The sequence below is a fragment of the Narcine bancroftii genome, chromosome 3 (assembly GCF_036971445.1).
Source record: "Narcine bancroftii isolate sNarBan1 chromosome 3, sNarBan1.hap1, whole genome shotgun sequence".
Lineage (NCBI taxonomy): Eukaryota > Metazoa > Chordata > Chondrichthyes > Torpediniformes > Narcinidae > Narcine > Narcine bancroftii.
In genome coordinates this window covers 14,549,083-14,567,318 of record NC_091471.1, presented here as the reverse complement: position 1 = coordinate 14,567,318, position 18,236 = coordinate 14,549,083, and the positions used below count along the sequence as shown (strand labels likewise).

The window sequence follows — 18,236 nt, the reverse complement described above, 5'->3', positions numbered from 1 at the left end:
ATTAGAGTTTCAAGTCAATGATCTTCCACAAGAGCCTATTGTTTCTCTATCTTCTTTACTTAGTTGATTGGGATCTATGCTCAATGACTAAAGGACCTGCTCACACTAGCCATCCAAGATTCTCATATTCATGAAACTATATTTATTTATTTGTATAGATGAAATACTTGTGCAACATATGCATTTTTTTGCCTGTATGTGGCTGTATGTCTGTGGGTTTTGCACGGAGGACTCCAGTTCACTGTTTCGATGGGTTGTACTTGTACACTTAGATGACAATAAACTTGACTTGAATGATTACATTGGATAATGAAGATTTTGCTTCATGAACACTTTGAGGTGTATTTTATGGATTTGGGGCTGTGGATCACAAAAAATCACATTTAATCGTTCCTATCACATACCTTTTTTTTAGATATAACCTATTTTGTGATTTCCTGTTATATTTAAAGTCGACTAGTATAGTGTCCACAAAGCAAGGTGTTTTGGTCTGTCCAAGCATTGCTGGGCATGCACTCAGTGCAGGTGCTATACAAATCCTGTCTTAGGCCTGGGCATACTCTGGTGATATGGTGGTGTGTACTGGCTGGCCCGCCCACCTGGTGACATCCTGTCCTTGACTCCTCCCTGGTCTCCCCCACGTGACCCAGGCCATAAATGTCAAGTCCCCTCTCTCCCTCTCCTCATTTTCCCTAACCTGGACCCGGGCCAGCAGTCTCTTGAAGAATGAAGCCTATCGTTTCCCCCCAGTCTTTGTCTGTGCATTATTGGGGGCAATTGGTAGCGCCCAACACATGCTTAGTCAGGATGGGTGCAGACAGGCTATAAAAGCATTGAGGTACATGTTCTTCAGGCAATAGCTTAGTGAGTGTACCTTTCAATAGAAATTATTGTCTTCAAGAATATTCAATAAAGTGGAAATGTCTCATCATTGTTTCAATAGCTGCAATACATTTTGTTGCATTTGTGGCTTGAAGACACCGCATGACTGCACTTCTTAAAAAAAGCCTGTGAACTCTACCTTGGATTTAAATTGGTGACCAAGACAAACCCTGGGCTCTTCACATTGTTGTCAACCTGAGAGCTTGGTTCAGCATAATTATGTGATTAAACATGCTAAATTCAATAAAAGTTAATTTAATGATTCTTGAACTTCCTACGTGATACAGCAAATCTGAAATGATCTTTGCCTTCATCTTGATGTTGTCTCTCATGATCCCCAATTTCTTTCAGGAAGCAAACCTTGTGAAAAGGATTTTGCTATGACAGATGCCAAGAACATAAATAAAATATATGTGGGCACAAGTAGATAAGATAAATGCAAAATATGTTCAGAATACTCAGCTGGTTGGGCAGTGTCTGCAGAGAATGAAACAATTCAGGAATCTCCAATTTAGATACTTCAGAGGTGAGACACCCGTATAGGCTGCAGGCTTTTGGTGTGTGGTAGTCAATGGAGCAACACCAGGCTGCCAGCTGCTGGACATTGGCTCATGGGATGCACGTATCAGAATCAAGAGCTGAGAGGGAGCTGAGGGCAAGAAGTGTTCACAAAGGACATCAGCGTTGAAGGCTTCCTGATGGTATTGGAGGCTTGGATCTGGATCTCGGGTTGTCATTTCAAGAGGAATAGAATATAAGAGCAGGGATGTGAGGCTGAGGCTATAATACTCGAAGTATTGTGTGCAGTTTTGGACTCCTCATTATAGAGAAGATGTGCTGACTTTGGAGAGGGTTCAAATGATGATTTTGGGAATGAAAGGGATATCATAATATAGGATAGGATGTACAGAGTAAACGATAAAGACCGAGGATTGCAAGCACATCGTTACCTAGACGTTGGGACAAAGTGGTGTAGGAGGCTCATGGGTAGGCTTGTCTCCATTGTTGGAATCTAGGGGCTAAAATATCACGGAATAGAGGACTATATAACAATTTTTATATTTACTTCATGGTTAAGGGAAAAGTATAAGGTAATTAAGTGGCAATCACAGCATGGAGCAAAGTTGGCTGAGTACAGGAGGGGCAGAATTGTTTGCTCCCAATAAACAAGGGAGAGGAAGTGGATGAAACGATTTAGGAGGAATGCTCAAACTGAAGGAGGTGTTGAGTAGCGCAGGAGACACAGGGCAGACCAGAACAAAGAATATCCTGTAAGAAACAAAGGGAATGGAAAGCCAGTCTAGGAAGAAGATTAAGGCATGAGGAGGTGTTAAGGAGAACAGAAGACATTGGCCAGACAGGAACAGAACGATGATTGGAAATATCTGGGGCAGGAATTGATTTCTGGTCAAAACAATAGGATGGTCTGATCTGGAAGATTTAAGATAAGAGGTCTACATCCGAGATAAACTGTAGAATAAGGAAATTGCTGGTGAAATACTTTATGTAAAAATCTAGCAAAGGAAGCCAACTTTTGTTCTGTATGGTAAATTGTAGCTATATAAACTGAGCAGACTGGACAATAGGGGTCAGTCTTGGGGAATAGCTCACTGTGCAGGTGACCTATGAACTAACAACTGACCCAGACCTCTGTTAAGTTTTATTCTTGTGCTGTATAATAAACTGATTGTTGAACCGAATACCTTCTTCTATCACTTCATTCAACGAGCACGCTGGACTCAGACGACACATAAACTAAATTGAGAAAAGGTAAAGCCAGAGTCCGACACCATCAGTCAGGACATAGAGTAAAAAGAGTTGGGACATCATCTTACTGCTAACCAAGGCTTTGGTGAGACTTCACCGGGAGCATTGAGGCCATTTTGGTCGCCATTCTATAAGAAGGATGAGATTATGCTCAAAAAAGTGCAGAAAAGATTCACCAGGATGCAACTGGATCTCGAGGGTTTGAGTACTGAGAGCTGTAAGGAGCTGGGACACTTTCTCCTGGAGCGAAGGATACTTGAGGTGCAACTTCTAGAGTTTGAGAAAACCGTGGGGAAGCATGGTTAGCTGTTACAATTGTCGTGGACATAAATGATACAATAATCAAAAGGACACACTCACTCATTCTTCAGTACAAAATGAAGTCGACCTTCTTTATTCTTTTCAGCCACTACAACTCTTTCTTCATCCCATAAAACATCACCCAGCCAAACCTCCCTGACCACGGGTGATCACAACACTCTTACTCTCCTACACCTGCATCCCCTTCTTTCATCACAATGTAAACAGCCCCCCACCCCCCCCCCCCATTCTGACACGCACATGTGCGCTACTGCTCTCACACGACACCCTGGATGCATCACCAGCAGAGATCAACACTTCTCCCGATGCACATAAGTCGGTGACAGTGGCAAACCCCACCCCCAGCTTCTGAGCCAAACGAAGAGGCGATTGACTGGAACTATCCCACGACGTAACGGTCTGAAGGGCTAACATTCCGGTCTGACTTTGTCCGGTACCGCAAGGTAGGCAGTGTATGTTCTGACTGGCAGCGATGAAGAAAATGGAACGTTGTAATACACCAGCTTCACTCTATGGAAACTATGTTGTTACGAAGTTGGTACGAAGATGAACTAATCAAGAGTTTCCGTCACTGGCAGATATAGATTGAGCATGGGTGATTTGTCACCAGTTATTCTCATTCATCCTGTGGCAATAAATTTCCTGATTGTCAAGTTATTTTATATTCAAACTAGTGACAGGTTTCCTGTATGATAATGATTTTTGCCATTTAATAATATACTAGGCTTTAGGCAGCTAATGTTAGCTGGCACCCTTTTAATTAATTGAATCCAAATCTGTTTTTTTTACTTTATCACTGAGTAAATTATTTTGAACTTAGGGCAATTATAGAAATATTATTCCATAATTTATGTCATTTTAACAGCACAGCTAATACTGCAGAGATAGTGAAAGCTAATTCTGGCAGCACTCAACAAGTCAGACAGCATCTGTGGCTGGAATATTTAAGGATGAATTGGTGAAATCATTTGCGAGATAATGCGGAAGCTAAATAGAATGACCGTGCTGTCCCGTGCAGACAGTGGTATTGACCTCAGGTAGAGAGATAGATTCACTGTCATGGAGAAGGGAAAGTGAGGTCATTTAGCCCTCTAAATCTGAGCCAGTCCTCCAGCAGGCATTTACACTTATCCCATTCAGTTCTCCCCACATTCCCATAATTGAGTCAAAGTGTCGTCAGGCTCCTAGAGCCATTCAGGACAGAACAGGGCCTTCAACCCAACATCCTTGCCACTCAATCTGGCATGCTGGGCCGGTCTCATTTGGTCTATATTCTTTTCAACTCTTTCTGTTCACATATCCACCCAGGGTCTTTGGAACACTGCAACTATTCTTGCTTCTGCTGGCAGCTCATTCCAGATATGGATTAGCATCTGAGTGAAGCACCCCTCTCAAATCTGTCCTCCAGCACATCTCATATTCATGTTCCGCTCTAGAAACCTCTTAAACACTGATGTTATACCTGTGGTGAGGTGTAATTACACCACTAGGTCACCAGGGGGCATCCCGGTGACCTTGTCTATAAAGCAGTCCAGAACTACAGTCTAGCCTTCCAGGTTGGTCTTGTCGAGAGACAAGGCCTCTTAGTGTACATATTAGTTTATTAAAGCTGTCTTATACTCGCTCTGCTGGTGTGGCTATTTTCAGTACAATACCTGCTTCCACCACTACCCCTGGCAGCCTGTTGCAGGCAACCCACTACACTTTGTGTACAAAAACTAGCCCTTTAAGCTTTGTCCCCCTCTCCATAAATAGTGTAGTAGCTGATAGCCATTCACAGTTTCAAAGTTCAGATTTACTGTCAGAGTACATTCCTGATATCACATCCAAACCTGAGATTCATTATCTTGAAGGCCAAGCAGAATTTCAAATTACTGTTAACTCTAAATTGTACTCAACAAAACAAACTGACTGCGCAAATACAAATATAAATATTCAGTTGTAGCGATCAGGCTCACAAAATGGCCGATGAATGCAGCGACCGCGCAGACCTGGGGGTGACACTGGCCGTCGTCCCAGGTGACCTCTGCACGGCGAGAAGACAGGAACTCTGGAGGGAATGCCAACAAATCCGAGGGCAGCGCTCCGATGACGCGGGCCCCTGACGTCAGCACCAGGGGGCCATATAAGCAGAGCTGATGGTGCAATAAAGCAGACTTTGATTTCAACTCCTCACGTATGAGTCTTCCTTCCACACTTGTCGTAGCGTGTACGCTACATTGGTGACTGTAAGGTAAAAACATCATGAGTTGGGACCGGAGAAGGAGTCACCCAGTACTAAGGAGTAACAGGATGCAGGTGTGACCTTGTATGCTCAAGATAAGTGTGGCAATAACAAGATGATGTGCAGCAGACTAACTGAGAAGGGTAGCAACAGCTTATTCATTGGACAATGTAATGGTATGATAATTTACTAAGTGCGTGTCCTGAGGTATAAAAAAAACACCACTTGCTGATATCGGGAGAATGCGCCTTCTCCAACTAACACTGTTAGTTGCAAGTGTTACAATCCGGTAATAAAGAACCTTGATTTCAACTCAGTCTGGTGTCTGACTCACTCATTCTCGAACAAGGCAGACCTAACATGATCTGACAGGTCCCACCGGCAGTTGGACCTGAAGATGACGGATCAAGCAGAATCAGCGACCATCCACGCTATCTCCCTCAGGCTCCTGATGTTCTGGATCTCACAACCTCATAAGTGGTTCGAACAGGCTGAGCCCCAGTTCCAACTTCGCTGCATCACTGCCGACAACACCCACTACTTCTACGTCATGAGTGCCCTTGATCAGGACACAGCGGCAAGGGTCATAGATTTCCTATGGCAGCATCTGGATCAAGGCAAATACGCGGCCCTCAGAGAGCTACTAACACGCATTTTCGGGCTTTGCCAGTGTGAATATGCCGCCCGATTACTGCATAGAGACAGACTAGGGGACAGGGCCCCGTCGCCCTAATGAGCGAGATGCTCACGTTAACCAGGGGCCACAGGCCTTGCCTGCTCTTCAAGCAGATCTTCCTGGAGCAACTGCCTGATGATGTATGGCTCTTCCACATGGACGAGGATTTCAGTGACCCTCGTAGGATTGCCGCCTGGGTGGACATGCTCTGGAGAGCAAAGAAGGACACCAGCGCCATCATAGACCACATCAGCAAGCCCCATGAACAGCCCCGGGCGAGATCAAGGCCAGCGGGGAGGCAAGTGAACACCCCAGGCCAGCTATGCTACTACCACCAGCGATGGGGCGCAGAGGCCCATCGATGCTTCCCACCTTGCGGGTTTTTTGGAAACGCCCTAGCCAACCGTCATTGACGGCTGCGGTGGTTTGGCCAACATGATAGGCTGCTCCACTTCTGGGATTCACTGTTGGACAGGCGTTTCTGGCTTGACACTGGTGCCGAGATAAGCGTCCTACCCCCTGCAGGCCTTGTCACCCACTGCGGCAAACAGGGCCAAGCACTGAGGGCAGCCAACAGCTCCTCCATTCGAACTTTCGGGTCCCGCACCACCCCCCTTCATTTCGACAACAGCCGCCTTACATGGACCTTTACCATTGCGGCAGTGGCGCCACCGCTCCTGGGGCCGACTTCCTTTGGGCTCACTTTTTGCTGGTCGACCTCAAAGGACGGCACTTGGTGAATGCCAAAAAATTTTTGAGGCTCTGCCTCTGGGGAAAACTAAACCTCCCTCCCTCCTACCTGAACTCTATAACACTCTCAGACAATGAGTTTGCCCACATCCTGACAGAGTTCCCCTCGATAGTAGTGCCACAGTTCTCCATGGCTGAGCCAAAGCATGGGGTAAGGTATCATATACCTCCTGCTCCACACCGGCACACCGACTCCCGTCCAAGAAACTCAGCCTGGCCAAGGAGGAGTTCAAAAAGATGGAGGAGCTTGGGATTGTGTAGTGCTCTGAGAGTCCCTGGACCTCTCCCCTCCACATGGTGTCCAAATCAGCAGGGGGTTGGATACCATGCGGTGACTACCGCTGCCTCAATGAGACCACCACGCCCGATAGATATTCTGTGTCCCACGACCAAGACTTTGCCTTCAACCTTCACAGGGCAAGGGTATTCTCCAAGGTGGACCTCAGCCAGGGGTGCCACCGATCCCAGTTCACCCCTCTCCAGATGTCCGCAAGACTACAACCATAACCCCCTTTGGTTTTGAATTCTCCACATGCCCTTCGGTCTAAAGAATGCGGCACAAATTTTCCAGTGGCTGATGGTCACAGTGGGCCGGGACCTCCCATTTGCGTTCATCTATTTTGACAATATCCTCATTGCTAGCCGCAGCCGCAAAGAGCACACTCCCCACCTGAGACAACTGTGCACTTGGTTGAGTGAGTGTGGGGTGACCATCAACCTCACTAAGAACCAGTTCAGTCTGGAGACCATCCTGGGGCAAAGAATTAACAAGCACGGGGCCAGACCCCTCCCTGAGAAGGTTGAGGTGTTTGGTATGTTGCTAAGCCACGCACGGTGAAAGGACTGCAGAGATTCACCGATATGATAAACTTTTACCACACGTTCATACTGGCAGTGGCACGCATCATGCGTCCCTCTTTGCGCTTATGATCAGCACGGAAAAAGACATTGCTTGTGATTAGGAATCCTCCAGGGTGTTCCAGAGGGCCAAAGACGCGCTGGCTAACGCCACCCTCCTGGTCCATCCAGACCGGAGGCACCTACCACTATGACTGTCAATGCCTCCAGCACAGTGGTAGGGGGCATGCTAGAACAACTCATCGAGGGCCATTGAGAACCCCAGCATGCACCTCTGCCCCCCAAAATTCAAATACAGCATTTATCTGTACTTGGCGGTAAGACTTTTCCATTCCTTTTTGGAAGAGCAGAAATTTAGGGTGTTCACTAACCACAAGCCACTCTCATTCACTTTCCAATGGGTCTCGGATGCGTGGTCGTTCCGACAGCAGAGGCATTTATCCTACGTGTCCGAATTTACCATGGACGTTCAGCATATTGTGGGGAAATATAACGTGGTGGCCGACACTCTGCCATGCCCCACGATTGAATCGATACACGCCTTGTCCAAGGGGGTGATTACGGGGCCCTATCCAAAGCACAGCATCAAGATCCTGAGATCCCTGCTTACAGGTCAGCCATCTCTGGTCTTAGGGTGGAGGATGTACCTGTTGGCCCAGGTAACTTGACACGGCTTTGTGACGTTTCTACCGCCAAACCCTTCCCCATCATCCCGGCTGCATGGAGACACCAGATTTTCGATGCTATTCACAAAATGGCCGCCCCGCCATCCGTGCCGCAGTCAAAATGCTGGCCAACAGGTTTGTCTGGCATGGCCTCCATAAATAGGTCAGTCAGTGAGCCAAGACTTGCACAAACAGTCAGTCATCCATTCCAAAGTGCAGGTTCACACCAGAATGCCCACACAGACTTTTGAGTTGGTGTGGCGCAGGTTCAACCACGTGCACATCGACTTAATGGGGTCATTATCAGTTTACTGTGGGGCGAGATACCTCCTGACTATGCTAGACCACTCCACAAAGTGGCCGGAGGCAGTCCTGCTGGCTGATAGCACCACAGAAACCTGCACCAGGGCACTAGTTGACACATGGGTGTCCATATTCAGGGTCCTACGGTGCCTCATCTTGAACAGAAGAGGACAATTCACCTCCAGATTCTGGGCGGTGCTGGCTAACTTTCTGGCTAGGAAGGTCCACCACACCTTGGTGTATCACCCACAGGCCAACGGGTTGTTGGAGTGCTTCCACAGGCACCTCAAGGCAGCCTTGATGGCCCGGCTCAAGTGACCCAACTGCATGGATGAACTGACTTGGGTCCTGCTGGGAATCCGCACTGGGCTGAAGGACTTCAATGCTTCGGCAGTGGAGATGGTCTATGGTGCACCTTTTATCATCCCTGGGGAATTTCTCGCCCCCGATAAACACCCGTAAGACCCAGCGGTGAACCTTGAGATCCTACGGCAGAAGCTTGGGTCCTTGATCCTGCAGCAGCCCCCACCACATGGCCAGTCCAATTATAGCATCCTGAAGGACCTAAGGACTTGCTGGTACATGTTCGTGAGGAGAGGCACACACAGGCCATTACTGCTACAACCCTACGAGGGGCCCTACACGGTCATTAGGGACAATGGTTCCACCCTCATCCTCGACATTGGTGGCAAGGAGGAAACCTTTTCCCTGAAATCAGCACATCTGGACTGTAATGAGGTGGTCTACACTCCTTCCCCACGATGCAGGGACAGGTCACCTAAGGGTACAGTCTGGTTGCCGGTTCTGGGGGGGGGGGTGGTGTTCGTGTAGTGGCCTGCGCTCAGAGACTCAAACTGGCCTGCAAAATGCTGGGTTGTATTTGTGCAATCAGATGACAATAAACTTGACAGGTACATGGATAGGAAGGGCTTGGAGAGATATGACTCAAAGACGGGCACCTTAGTCAACATGGACTAGTTGGGTGGAAGGGCCAGGTTACTATGCATGTTACTCTATGAATTGACTGAGGGTTGTAAACTCTTAGATTTCTCTATCCCTGAAGAGTGAACAGTCAGTCATTGGGTGCATTAAGCCTAAACATGAGATAATTTTTTTTGGACATTAAAGAAATCGGGGGATCAGGTTTTCAGAGAGATCGTTGGGAAAATCACCTACTCCTGCTTATGATCTGACCAAAGGCAAGAATAACTCCTACTAATGTGTTTATATGTCATAAAATGTCCTGTAGAGTGAGAAGAGTTCTTCTGTGAGCAGACTGACAGGGTGTCTCTAATATTCAGACAGCCATGTGAAGAGCACGATTGCTGAGTGTAGGTTTGCAGTGAAAAGGAAGAATGGCAAATTGCAAGCAAGGCCAGCAGGATAATATAGAAAGTGTTGGAGAGTAGACAGGCCAGAGTGGGATGGTTACAGAAAAAGAGAGGATAAGAGCATAAGAACCAAGAACAGGAAGAGGCCATCTGGCCCTTCGAGCCTGCTCCGCCATTCAAACAGATCAAGGTTGATCTGATGTTAGGCTCATCTCCACCGACCTGCCTTTTCCCCATATCCCTTAAATCCCCTACTATGTAAAACTCTATCCAACCTTGTCTTAAATATATTTATTGAGGACGCTTCCACTGCTTCAATGGGCAGCAAATTCCATAGTTTCACTGCCCTCTGGGTAAAGCCTCCTCAACTCCATCCTAAATCTACTACCCTGAACTTTAGGCTTGAGTCCCCCTTGTTCTGGTCTCCCCCACCAATGGAAGCAACTTGCCTACCTCTGCTGGAAACTTGCAGGATTTTTCTAAGTTTCGCTGGTGCCACCAAGTCACATCAATCATCTCAAATCCACCAACTAATAACTCATTTCACAGATGCTTTAAAATACTCTGAAGACTGCCTCAATGCATTCTTGTAAGTTCTGCAATCATCCACGGTTTCCCTCAAGACCAACAATACTTCTCCAGACTGTGCTCCAAAATATCTCTGCCCAATGCCTCACCACAACAGTAATAGATGAAATTTAGATTTGTTTTCTGTGCACCCTTCTTCCCTTCCAAAGCAATCCATCAATTCTGCACCATTTAACATGTTTGGTGGTGATCAGTCAACACAAATCATATTTTAATGCTTACAAATATTTGGCAAGCTTCAGGTTCAGTCATCCATATGAAGAATAATTGCTGGCAATAGAATAATTCCCCTCTCTAATTTTGCCATTGATTTCTGAATAAAAATGAATATAAATCATATATGCAGCCAGCAGTTATTTTTAATCTTACTAATTCAGACTTTAGAGCACAAATGGATTTTTTCTTCATTTTTTTTAGATTTAGATTTAAATTTAGACCTACAGCACGGTAACAAGCCATTTCGGCCCATGAGTTTCTGCCGCCCAATTAACCTTCACCCTCCCCTGGTACATTTTGAACGGCGGGAGGAAACAGGAGCCCCTGGAGAAAACCCACATAGACACGGAGAGAACGTACAAACTCCTTGCAGACAGCGCAGGATTTGAACCCCGGTCCCGATCAATGGCGCCGTAAACGCGCTGCGCTGACCAATACGCCAACCGTGCTGCCCTACCACATTCATTCTTATTGTTTGAGAATCAAAACTGAAGATGCTGGAAATCTGAAATGAAAATGTTGAGGATACTTGACTGCTCAGGCAGCATCTGAGGAGAGAGAAATAGTTAACGCTTCAATGTCCAAAAGGGAGCATTTTAAGCAAGTGTTTGGAGAGGATGTAGCAAGGAGACCGTAGGACCAAGACGAGTGAAGGCATGTCTGCTCATGATGTGTAGAATTGAAAAATTACATAGAATCAGGTCCTTTGGCCCATCTTGCTCACGATGATCAAATTACTCCCATTTGCTTGTATTCGGCCCATATCCTCAGATTTCAGATTTATTGTCTGAGTACATACATCATATCACATCACATCCAATTCTGAGATCCTTTATTCTGCAGGCGAGGCAGAATGATCACTTATTGGTAGTTCAAAAAAATGTACACATTTAAACAAATAAGGAATTGCAAATGGATAAAAAATGTAAACAAACTGACTGTACAATACAGAGACAATTAAAAAAAATCTATAAAGTGCAAATGTAAGAGTCCTTAAATGAGTCCCTGTTTGATTTTTGTTGTTAAGGAGTCTGATGGTGGAGGGGTAGCAGCTATTCCTGAACCTGGGTGGTGTGGATCCTTAATGATTGCTGCTGCTCTCCCTGTAGAGGGTTTTGCCTGTGATTTCTTGGGCTCTTTAAACCTTTCCTACCCATGCACCTGTCTGAATAAACTTTACATTTGCCTCTGCTTCTATCACTTCCTCCGGCAGATCCTCATTTAAGAAAGGATGTGCTGGCATTGGAGAGGGTTCAGGCGAGGCTCGCCAGGATAATTCCTGGAATGAAAGGGTTGTCATAATGAAGGGTGTTTGATAGCTCTTAGCTTGTTAAAATTTAGGAGAATGAGGGGGCCCTTTGAAACATTTTGAATGTGAAAGGCGTGGACAGAGTAGATGTAGAAAGGCTGCTTCCCATGGTGGGAAAGAAGGCACAACTTCAGGATTGAAGGGCATCCACTTAGAACAGAGATGCAGAAGAATTTCTAGCCAGAGGGTGGTAAGCTATGGAAATTGTTGCCACAGGCGGTTGTGGAGGCCAAGATATTGGGTGTATTTAAGTCAGAGATTGATAGGTTCTTAGGGCATTGAAGGTTATGGAGAGAAGGCCGGGCAGTGGGGCAATGTGGGAAAATGGATCAGCTCACGATTAAATGGAAGGAGCCTGACTCCATGGGTTGAATAGCCTATTTCTGCTCCTGTCTTATGGTCTATACCATATATGTAAAGAAAATGCCTCTCAGGTACCTGCTAAATCTTTCCTCTCTCACCTGGGCAAAAAGATTAATGCTATTTCTTCCATCTCTTCTCCTAATGATTTTGAAAACCTCCATAACGTTTACACTTAGCCTCCTGTGTTCCAAGGAGAAAGGTCCAAGCTTATCCCACCAGACCCACTGAGTTCCTCTAACATGTCTTGCATCTAGCCTCTCCTCCTTGTTCTTGTGAATCTTTTGTGCAAGGTATATGATGGCATGTGATGAGGTTAAGAGCAAAAATGACAGAGGGCCTTGACCTTTGATTTAGGGTCATGAGTTCACACCCCACCAACAAAGGAGGGAATATTAATTCAAGTAACAACATGATCTTGCATTAAAATGTTCACATCCATAACAGTGACTGTGAGTCGCCAGAGATTTGAGACCACTGACCTCACGATGGTTCATGCCCACTATTTACAGTAAAACAACTGCTGTCTGGAAGTGAAGCAACTGGCAGCCTCAAGCAACCTGGGGGTAAAAAATGAAGAAAATAGTTAGGAATAAAATAATAGGTAAAAAACATGTAAGTTTAAAATGGTAAAAGTAAATGTTCTCTGAAGTTACACATAAACCTTTGGTGAAGATGAAATATTCAGGCCAGTGGCCTGTCTAGGTTTTCCTTTGCTCATAGAAGTTGTTTGAATAAAGTTGTGTGAAACAGCAATGGCGTCACTCAGGATGAACAGCTGATTGATGCGGCTATATCTGTAAACTTAGTGGGGGGGGGTGAGGGTTAATTATAACGTTATTGTTTGTCTTTCGGGCAGTTTCGTGGAGGGGGAGGAACCTGCAGATGTAGCGATGGTTAAAGGTGCAAAGTGAAGTTTGTTCAGTTTAAGGATAGTATAGTATTTTTGTCTTTGTCCTTTGAACTGTTTATTCCTATTGTAGGTGTATTAGTTAGACATTGAGGGAGCTCTCTGAACCCTTCTCCATTAACAATGGCGTGAAGCAAGGCTGCGTTCTTGCACCAACCTTCTTTTCAATCTTCTTCAGCATAATGCTGAAACAAGCCATAAAAGACCTCAACACTGAAGACGCTGTTTATATCCGGTACTGCACGGATGGCAGTCTCTTCAATTTGAGGCGCCTGCAAGCTCACACCAAGACACAAGAGCAACGTGTCCGTGAACTACTCTTTGCAGATGATGCCACTTTAGTTGCCCATTCAGAGCCAGCTCTTCAGCGCTTGACGTCCTGTTTTGCGGAAAATGCCAAAATGTTTGGCCTGGAAGTCAGCCTGAAGAAAACTGAGGTCCTCCATCAGCCAGCTCCCCACCATGACTACCAGCCCTCCCATATCTCCATCGGGCACACAAAACTCAAAACGGTCAACCAGTTTACCTATCTCGGCTACACCATTTCATCGGATGCAAGGATCGACAACGAGATAGACAACAGACTCGCCAATGCAAATAGCGCCTTTGGTAGACTACACAAAAGAGTCTGGAAAAACAACCAACTGAAAAACCTCACAAAGATTAGCATATACAGAGCCGTTGTCATACCCACACTCCTGTTTGGCTCTGAATCATGGGTCCTCTACCAGCATCACCTACGGCTCCTAGAACGCTTCCACCAGCGTTGTCTCCGCTCCATCCTCAACATTCATTGGAACGTCTTCATCCCTAACATCGAAGTACTCGAGATGACAGAGGCCGACAGCATCGAATCCACGCTGCTGAAGATCAAACTGCGCTGGGTAGGTCACGTCTCCAGAATGGAGGACCATTGCCTTCCCAAGATCGTGTTATATGGCGAGCTCACCACTGGCCAATGTGACAGAGGTGCACCAAAGAAGAGGTACTAGGACTGCCTAAAGAAATCTCTTGGTGCCTGCCCCATTGACCACAGCCAGTGGGCTGATCTCGCCTCAAACCGTGCATCTTGGCGCCTCACAGTTCGGCGGGCAGCAACCTCCTTTGAAGAAGACCGCAGAGCCCACCTCACTGACAAAAGACAAAGGAGGAAAAACCCAACACCCAACCCCAACCAACCAATTTTCCCCTGCAATCGCTGAAACCGTGTCTGCCTGTCCCGCATCGAACTTGTCAGCCAACAACGAGCCTGCAGCTGACGTGGACATTACCCCTCCATAAATCTTCGTCCGCGAAGCCAAGCCAAAGAAGAAGTAGGAGTAAGTCCCAAGCAACCGGAAAATACACTTATCCGGCATCAACCAATTCCCATAGGTGCCAGATATAGGCTTTAATGTACTGGGGTGGACAGTAATTATCTATCAGCTGTAGCAGCTAGAGTCTGTGAATGAGCTAAAAAAATAAACAGAGGGACTTACGAACCTGGGCTTGAAAAGATCTGAAAAGATAAATATTTCCTAATTGGCAATCAACCCAATGTCATATTCTCAGCTGTGTGGAATCCACTCAAGTTGCCAAATCTTTATGGAAATAGCACAATGTTGAAAATGACAAATGTCAGGGCAAAATCATCTTCATTTATTAAACAAAAGTGAAAAGAGAGACATTGCCAAGTGGAAGAAGAGACTGAATGTGACATTATAGGATGGTGGAGATGATTCTTTATTTTATACATACCAGTCAGGAAGGTCATTCAATGGCAATCATCCTCAACCTCTCTCCCCCATCTTTCTCACACATTCATCCTGCATTATTTTGCCATGTGGGCTAATTCCTAGACAAGACAAATGTCACTCTCGTTGACTCTGCAGTCCTGTCGAAACCAAAATCTCCAGATGCTGGAAAATGAAACTAAAATGGAACATGCCAGAAACATTCAGCTCGTGGGCTGGAAGGGCCTGTTACCGTTCTGTATGTCTCAATTGGCATCACCTTATATTGAGCGTATTGAGAAACAGATGATGTTTCAGAATAGAACTGTTGTTAATAAAATTAAACAATTTGTGGGATTCAAGAGGGATTACCCTCAGAGATGTCTTTATCGGAAAACAGTTTAATATCCATGGGTAGTAGAATCTTGGCGACCTGGTACCAACATGGTACAGGTGCATTGAAGATTGTTATGATCACCAGAGGTAATTTATGTCTTTTGAGGGACTTAAACATAAATATAATTTACCAAACAACACATTCTGCTATCTCCAATTGGGATCTTTTTTGAGGGAAAAGTGAGGACCATTAATGGTCCTACCAATGCGGAAATTCTCATTCGAAAGGGGAATGCAACCAAATTTATATCTAATGTATATGCTCTGATCCAAGATCAAAGCCCAAAATTTGGACTACATAGATCGAGGAAGAGGTGGGAATTGGATCTGGGCACTGTAATCAATCCACAATGCTGGTCAGATCTATGTGTAGATAGTATTAATTAATTCTAGATCTAGACTGGTTCATTATAATTTTTTGCACCAATTCTATCTCACATCTCAAAAGATGCATAAAAATAAACCAGAATTTTCTGCTGGGTGTTTTAGGTGTGGTATCAATGTTGATACCTTTTTTACATTCCACCTGGCTTTGCACAAAATTAAGACCCTTTTGGATAGAATTGGGGAAAGTGTTGACAACAGTTGTGTACGTGATCTTCCCTCTAGACCCCTAACTGTTCCTTATGGGGAACTTGGCAGTTATAAAAGTTAACCTCCTGAATTAAATTGAAATTGATTAAAATTGCATTGTCAATAGCCAGGAAATACTTAGCGGTAACATGGAAATCTGATTCTCTACTTCACATAGATCGTTGGAACATGGAAGTGCAGAGTTGTATTCTCCTTGAGAAGATTTCTTAGAGTCTTAGGAATAGATATAGCATGCTCATCAAAATTTGGCAACCTTATTTAGATTACTTAAATGCCCAGATTGTATAATTTATTTTGATATTTTTCAACTAGAGTACTTCTTATTAGAAATTTAATACTTTTAAAATGATGTGACTCAAGATGTCGAACCTTGCTCCTTTTGGTTTTTCTTCTCTTTTTATCTCCCTCTATTTCCAGCCATCTGTCCCCTTTTCTTTCAAACCTGGGGGAGGGGTGCTGGGAGATGAGGGTCTCTCCCTTTTTTATTTTGGACCTAATGAATATTTTTCTATGATGTTACATTCAATGAATTATTGTTATTATATTACTTGATTCCTATATTCTGTTTTTTTTTCTTAAAACTTAAATAAAATATTTTTTAAAATAGAACTGGTGTAAAATCTATTTCTTTTTCCATTGATGCCACTTGACCTGCTGAGTGTTTCTGTATTTTCTTTCTTTCTGAAAGTCTTGTTTCAGGTTTAAGTCCAGTGAACCATAGCGAGAAAAAAAATACGCTCAATATAAGGTGATGCCAATTGACTATGATTTTCTTTTAGACATACAGAATGGTAACAGGCCCTTCCAGCCCACGAGCCTATTCCGCCCAATTATGCTCAACTGACCTACAGCCCCATTACATTTTGAATGCTGGGAGGAAGCCGGAGCACCCGGAGGAAACACATGCAGACACAAGGGAGAATATATAAACTCCATACAGAGTGCTGGATTCAGACCCCAGTCGCTGGTGGTGTAACTGCGTTGTGCTAACGCAGGGGTTCCTAAATATTTGTGTGCTGCCACCCCCTTGGACTCTAGGGCACAAAGGGTGGGAGGTATAATGGCGGCACGGAGCGAGGCGGGGTTGGGGGATTGGTGGCAGCACTGAGCAGGTTGGGGAGGTTTGAGGCGGCTCAGAGTGGGGTGGGGTGGGGGTAGTGACGCCAGTACAACATGGCGGCCACTGAGGCCAGCTCTTGCCAGATCGCCTTTTTGCTGTTGACTGCTCACCATTGCCATCTGGAGTCTGGCCAGAAAATTGTTGCACTGGTTTCTTCATTAAACTTTGCAGCAGATGAAATAATAAGAAGACTGAAGGTTCAAAAAAGTCTCTGAGTTCCCCCTTTTTCATCACCGCCTCCTTGGATCTTTTCACCGCCCACAGGGGAGAGGCAGCGTCCACTTTTGGAATCTCTACTCTAACTAATAATGCCTGTTTCTCTTTTTATTTAATTTATTGCCTTGTAATAAAATAGAAATATAATATTACACAAAATGGCCGTTAGTCTGCTATAAGACAGGCAAAGATTTGTTAGTAGCATTGCCCGGCGCCCCTTACAGTCAGAGAAAGAAACAAAAGTCCACTCAGAGTCACCGAATGTCCGTGGATTCGCCTCAGCCACTCAAGACTCCAGTCCAATTCAAGATATCGGCAACCATGAACTTAGATGCAAATCGCTGACACGACGGGGAAGCCTTTGGCGCCCAGTGCCCTTTGGGAGTCCTCCTTGCATTCAGCACCCTCTGGGATCCTGTTTCCAATACCAGTAGCCCACAGCCTGGTGTGAGTCCTTTGACCCCTCACTGCCCAGCAGCTCGCAGTTTCAGGTTCCCATTGTAGATTGAACCGCTGATGAAAAGCTTTCTAGTCAATAGAAGATGATGCCAAGGACAAGTTTGGCAAAGGTGCTTTTATGACCAACGCACACAATTTTAGCTGGAGCAAGAACCCTATCTATTTTGTCAAGACTGCACATAGTTGCTCCATACGCTATGAGCCTCCTGGGCAGAATTTATGTTCGTGCTCAATAAAAAAAAATGTACAGAGTGCGAAAAAAGTACAGTCTGATTGGCATCCGATCCTGGCTGAAAATTGTTTGAGAGCTGAAAAATAACGTTAGATCATTGTGACAGTTGCAAATGAAAATCTATCTGTCAAACAGATGTGAGCAATTTCCGCTGTCCGTTGAATGTGATGCCAGTCCCGACAGAGATCCAGAGGATCATGGATACTTTCTGCAGATAGTGAAGTGCCAGAAAATAATGGACCGCAATTAATGGTTGCAATTTAGGATTTTTATAGTAAAGAGTTACCACAGTTAGACTGAAACAAGGAAGTCTTCAGACCCTGCTGTCTTAGTAAATGCACAAAATT

At 45.1% G+C, this 18,236-nt stretch overlaps 1 long non-coding RNA gene across 1 annotated transcript in view; it reads right to left on the bottom strand.

The window, feature by feature from the left end:
* Positions 1–18,236, bottom strand: part of LOC138756053 (uncharacterized) — an 82,447-nt gene that overhangs the window by 41,845 nt on the left and 22,366 nt on the right. The window contains exon 2 of the long non-coding RNA XR_011352705.1: positions 12,733–12,810. This is a non-coding gene — a long non-coding RNA (uncharacterized lncRNA). The remainder of the gene's footprint in view (positions 1–12,732; positions 12,811–18,236) is intronic.